Source organism: Cololabis saira, chromosome 22, assembly GCF_033807715.1.
Source record: "Cololabis saira isolate AMF1-May2022 chromosome 22, fColSai1.1, whole genome shotgun sequence".
Classification (NCBI taxonomy): Eukaryota; Metazoa; Chordata; class Actinopteri; order Beloniformes; family Belonidae; genus Cololabis; species Cololabis saira.
In genome coordinates, this window is record NC_084608.1 from 23,606,388 (window position 1) to 23,612,721 (window position 6,334).

General features: G+C 41.4%; 1 long non-coding RNA gene across 1 annotated transcript; it reads left to right on the forward strand.

The window, feature by feature from the left end:
• Positions 1-3,005: 3,005 nt before the first annotated feature.
• On the forward strand, positions 3,006-4,189 carry LOC133423558 (uncharacterized). Its single transcript, XR_009770820.1, has 3 exons — positions 3,006-3,364; positions 3,493-3,554; positions 4,177-4,189. It is a non-coding gene; the product is annotated as an uncharacterized LOC133423558 (long non-coding RNA).
• The last annotated feature ends 2,145 nt before the right edge of the window (positions 4,190-6,334 follow it).

The window sequence follows — 6,334 nt, forward strand, 5'->3', positions numbered from 1 at the left end:
CTATATGGCACAATGATTTTTATTTCTTTTATTACACACAAATAAACAAATAACCTCAGATGAACATCACAATTTTTTCATTGTCTTATTATTTATCAAAAATGAAACCATACATACACTACCGTTCAAAAGTTTGGGGTCACATTGAAATCTGGAGCATCACATTTGTGGGGTCAATTAAACGCTCAAAATTCGCCAGAAAAAGAGAACTTTCATCTGAAACTCGACAGTCTATTCTTGTTCTTAGAAATGAAGGCTATTCCATGCAAGAAATTGCTAAGAAATTGAAGATTTCCTACAACGGTGTGTACTACTCTGGTGAGGACAGCACAAACAAGCTCTAACCAGAGTAGAAAAAAAAATTGGGGGGCCATGTTGCACAACTGAGCAAGAAAATAAGTACATTAGAGTCTCTAGTTTGAGAAACAGACGCCTCACAGGTCCCCAACTGGCATCTTCATTAAATAGTACCCGCAAAACACCAGTGTCAACATCTACACTGAAGAGGCGGCTGCGGGATTCAGGGCTTCAGGGCAGAGTGGCAAAGAAAAAGCCATATCTGAGACTGGCCAATAAAAGAAAAAGATTAAGATGGGCAAAAGAACACAGACATTGGACAGAGGTAGACTGGAAAAAAGTGTTGTGGACAGATGAATCCAAGTTTGAGGTGTTTGGATCACAAAGAAGAACGTTTGTGAGACGCAGAACAAATGAAAAGATGCTGGAAGAATGCCTGACGCCATCTGTTAAGCATAGTGGAGGTAATGTGATGGTCTGGGGTTGCTTTGGTGCTGGTAAAGTGGGAGATTTGTACAAGGTAAAAGGGATTCTGAATAAGGAAGGCTATCACTCCATTTTGCAACTCCATGCCATACCCAGTGGACAGCGCTTTATTGGAGCCAATTTCATCCTACAACAGGACAATGACCCTAAACACACCTCCAAATTGTGCAAGAACTATTTAGAGCAGAAGCAGCTGGTATTCTTTCGGTAATGGAGTGGCCAGCGCAGTCACCAGATCTGAACCCCATTGAGCTGTTGTGGGAGCAGCTTGACCGTATGGTACGCAAGAAGTGCCCATCCAACCAATCCAATTTGTGGGAGCTGCTTCTGGAAGCGTGGGGTGCAATTTCCCCAGATTACCTCAACAAATTAACAGCTAGAATTCCAAAGGTGTGTAATGCTGTAATTGCTGCAAATGGAGGATTCTTTGACGAAAGCAAAGTTTGATGTAAAAAAAATCTTATTTCAAATACAAATCATTATTTCTAACCTTGTAAATGTCTTGACTCTATTTTTTATTCATTTCACAACGTATGGTGGTGAATAAGTGTGACTTTTCATGGAAAACACAAAATTGTTTGGGTGACCCCAAACTTTTGAACGGTAGTGTATAAATAAAAAAAAAACAAACAAGCAAAACTAAGTACCCCCTTACTGTTCCCATAGACTTTAAGATTGGCCCGTGATTAATTGGTCATTAGCGGGTTTGTATGTTTTGGTTGTTTGCGGTCTTGAGCTTTCAGCTGTGCGTTGACACAGAGAGACATAAGGAGTGGCTTAGAGAGAAGCGATTGTTGATGCACAGCAATTTTGAAGTGGTTGTCAAACAATTTCCAAATAAAACAGAGTTCTACAGTGATGAAGAGTATTTCTTCAAGATAGTTGCCATTCCTTCCAGGAATGAATGTCCTAATCATTTTCCCCCAAGGTCAGAAAAGGCAATGCTCAGAGAAATACAAAAAATAAGAAAGATTAAAAAGCTACAACACAGATATTTAACATTAAATTCCATAACAGCGAAATTACAAGAAGTTTCTAGCTGTTTGGAGAAATTTCCTTCTGTTTGCAAAAGGGATAGGAAGTATGACTGATGTTTCAAAAATGCCAACTGAACAGACTGCAAGCCTTCTGAAGCCAGGCCAGGGTCAGGGTTTGGATGAGTCGAACCCAGATGCATTTCCAAAAACATGGTTTATTGTAACCACAAAGCACAGCTGAACAGGATACTAAAAAGACAAGAGCCTAAACTTGCCAAAAGACATGATAGGAAATATGGTGGTAAGAACAGTACGGATCTGTCAGGGGCAAGGGGAAGACAAGAGAAGATAAACACAGAAGGGTTGATGAGACACAGGTGCAGATGATCAGGGCAGATGGCACAGCACGAAAAGATGAGTTTATGGGAATATGCTGACATAGCATTTAACCGGTAATGTTCGTGTTTGCTGGGTGTATGTAGATGTTATTGGGAATTTACTGGTGAAAGAAGTTTACTGTGAAATACGGCCATTTCTGGGCTGTAATCGGGAGTTTACTGACCCCACTTTTTTGCCACGGGTAGAGGAACAGCAGGGGACCGTTAGGCCTTTGTTCAAAAAATGCAGCCATCGAGAGCCATCAAACGGCCATCAACACTTCTGTGAGTTACCATTCAAACTCCCCCAACCTGTTTATGCCCAATTGGCCCACATGAATAGCAAATGGAGATTTGGGCCTATCACTGGAATGTGTAGACCATCATGAACAGATCACAAACTTGACCTCATTTACTTCAGTGTTCTTTCTACAAAAACACTTTTGCAACACAATCACATTTTTACCAGAAAGCTACATTTGCTGTTCAGGGATACCACACAAAGTCTGACTGCTTAGTTTGAGCAGGCTATGTTTAGTTCATTGTTCAACTAAATGTTGTTTTTTGTTATTGGGAATTTACTGGTGAAAGAAGTTTACTGTGAAATACGGCCATTTCTGAGCTGTAATCGGGAGTTTACTGACCCCACTTTTTACTGTTACACTCCTGACAGACCAATCACAGCGCATGTTATTGCGGAGGCGTGGCTAAGAATTGATTCAGCAATGTGATTGGTTCCTGTCTCAAAGCGTTGAGAGTTGCGGGGGTCTTTAAAGTTTGTCCTAGTCAGTTACTGTTTGTTTTGCTCCCGCCCGGTAGAACTTTTTTTGCTTTTGAGGAGATACTGCTGCGTTGTTGTAAAACATGTCGCATAAACGGTCCTTGTGCTTTTATCCAAATCAACCTGAAGCAGATGTTACTCCGACCAGACCTGCAGTAGAGCGACAAGGACGGTCAACTCCATCTTCTTCCCCATGAGAAAGTCCCGGTTCAGGTGTATCTGTTGTTGTTAATGCTTTAAATTCTTTGTCGCGACAAATATCGAAATTCGAAGAAAAAGTAGACAGCAGATTTGAAAAGATAGAGCGCAGACTACAGGACATCGACGGCAGATTTGAGCTACTGGACGAGGAAGTGAAGAACTTAAGCTCTGATCGTGTTGAAACTTTCAGCTCCGATTCCACACCCGCAAAACGGATTAAAAGAGCAAAGAACACACGTGTTGCTGTAAGTAAGTTTGCTTATGACTAAGGACTGTGCACAATTCCTTTTACATTTAACTGCATGTCCACATGAGGTAATAATGCTTAAATACTTTTAGAATCACACTAACTTTGTATTATTAATCTATACAGGAGGCTGTAAGACGTTTACACAATTCTGAAAACAACGCTATGAAGCTGGATCCAAAACAAAGGTAAATATATGTTTTTTGTTTGTAATCACTGTAATTTACCACAGCAAAATAAAAAATAAAAGAATAAACGGCATTAGGAAAGAAATTGTTGAAAAACCAAACTGATTTAGTAGTGATGGGTCGGACCATAGACATATATCAACTTTATATATGTCTATGGACTTTATTAAAGGCTAGATGACTCGTCCGCGCTGCTGCCAATGCAGAGCGACGTCGTCACACGTCGGCCATCTTGCCACAGGAGAGCTCGCTCACTCTAACATTGTGTTTAATGGTGCATGTACTGCTTAAACAACCTTAACTTGCTCAATTCTCAACAGATTTTCAAACAGTTTGGTTTTTTATCAACGTCAGAGATGTAGTTATGACACTGCATACTTGTGAATAATTATAAACATTGAAAAACGTACTTTTATATGAAAATAACCAGAAACAGATAGCTATGACATGGTATTTATATTAAATCAATATTTCTATAGTATTCTTAGTAACGTGTCACGTGTGCTCAGTGTAGTCACGTGTGATCTAGATCTATTTTCTCCACACAAAAATAAATAAAAGGTTTCTTTGGGGTTTGAGTTTGTTTTTAATCAACTAACATGGCTCCTCTCTTTCCCAACAGTATCAATTCTCCATATAACCTTGCAGTTACGACATACATGTTGGAGCAGGTCGGCATTGCTTTTCCTGACACAGACAGCGACGTGATAACAGGTAAAAAGAAAGGCACATCCATCCTTGTTCTTTTAGAATTGCTTTGAATAGATATTGAAACTAATTAAATTCTAATTGTATTTTTGCTTGTGCTTTAGCTGCTTGCAAGACTTATTTTGAGTCTTTGAAAAGGAGCCATCGTCTCGATCAGCCAGAAAATGCTCCCCAGAAAAAGAAATTTAACAATGCAATGAAGACTAGACAACGGAAAACAAGGGTGAGTTACAGCAATATTTGGGTTAGTGAGTTACAGTATATGGAACTGAGATGTTTTTAATTTAGTGTTAATTGAATATTGGTAAAAAATTATACACATTTTAATTGCTACTCTATATTTTGCAGTTGCTGGCCTCCAGGGCTAGATGTGTACAGACTCCCGCTGAAATGTGACCTGATGACCTGATGTCCGAAGAAGAAGATGGCGTCGTAGATGGACGGGCGGTGTGGATAGTTTCACCTCCACCCCAAAGACACGAGGCTTCTGCTTTGTGCCAGGTGCTTCAGCAGAGGAAAGACAAGCAGAATTCAGCCCTATACCTACATGTGCAGCGACAGTCACTGGGGCAGAGCGGTGCCACGCAACGGGCGGCGCCACTGGGAGACAATGGCTCGTTTTTAGCTCTGTTAAACTCTTAAGTTGACCTGTTTGGTAGAGGAGCAGGGGCCATTCAGATCAAACTGTAAAAAAAAAAAAAACTGCAAGAGAGAGAAGTGCTCACTGACTGGACTAAGTTTTGATCTCTTTGTCGGAGATTTGCTTTTAAAAGTGCCTTTTTTGTTTTTTTCATGTGGACACACACTGAACTTTTTGGAATACTGTGTTTTAATTTTCTGCAATAAATACATTTACTTGTACTGAGGTGGTTGCTTATTTGATTTCTGAAATGTGCATGTATTTGTAGCCTGGTAAACTGCAGGTAGCTTGCAGTAATCCTCTCGGGTGCAATTTTCTTTTGCACCAGTAGAGGTTGCTGTGCTTGGGGGGGTTGGGGGGATGGGGCTTGGGGGGGGTTGGGGCTTGGGGGGGTTGGGGAGTGAGGGTAGGGGGGGTGGGGGTTGGGGGAGGTTGGGGGGTGAGGGTTGGGGGGGTGAGGGTTGGGGGAGGTTGGGGGGGTGGGACTTGGAGGTGTGGGGGGGGTGAGGCTTGGGGGGGGTGAAGTTCCCCCCCCCCGCCCCCCTCAAGTCTGGAATGTCCCACCTTTGTGTGACAATAGCCAGCATGGCACCCTGCTGAGCTGGCTACTCCAAACACAGCAGGAGGTCCCAGTACAATACGGGTGTTTCCGGACCGGGGAAATTTTTAGTTTTCGGCTGGTTTACCTTACATAAATTCCCGTGCTAGCACCTGGAATACCGGGGGTATACACAGCCGTAAACCCTGGTTTTTTTGCTGTGTGGGAACAAGGGAAGTCAATATAAAACTAAAACACAAGGACATGGGATTTCAAAATAAAACAGGATGTAAATACAAAAACCATGTAAAAGCTGTGACTTAAACCCAGAACTGTGACAGCCAGATGGACAGATGAGACTGGAGGTGGCAAAAGCCAAACAGCATTTCAGCAGTAAAACCTCATACTGTCAAGCACGACAGTGGAGGGGTGATGCTCTGGGCCGGTTTGCAGTTTCAGGACTAAAGCACTTTTTAGTCATTCGGTTGACCATGAACTCCTCAGTATAACAGTATTCTAGAGGCAAATGTGAGGACATCTGTCCGGCAGATAAATTCTGTCCCAAACATGGTCATGCACCAGGAAAATTCAATATTATTCTGTAATGATCCTAATCACACCAGCAAATCTATACTGTTAAAAAATAAAAGTTTTTGGAAATACCTTGTCAAAGTCCAACCTCAACCTATTTAAAATGCTGTGGTGACACCTTAAGACAGCTTGACGTAAACAAAGTGCCCCTAAAAACCTCAATGAACTGAGGTCATTAAAAACATCTACTACCAACCAAAGCACTATAGTGTCTTTACTTTAAATGCACGTTACTGGCTACAAATAAAACCGCTCTTAGCTCATAACATATGAATATTTAGTCAGAACTACTTATAGCATTAT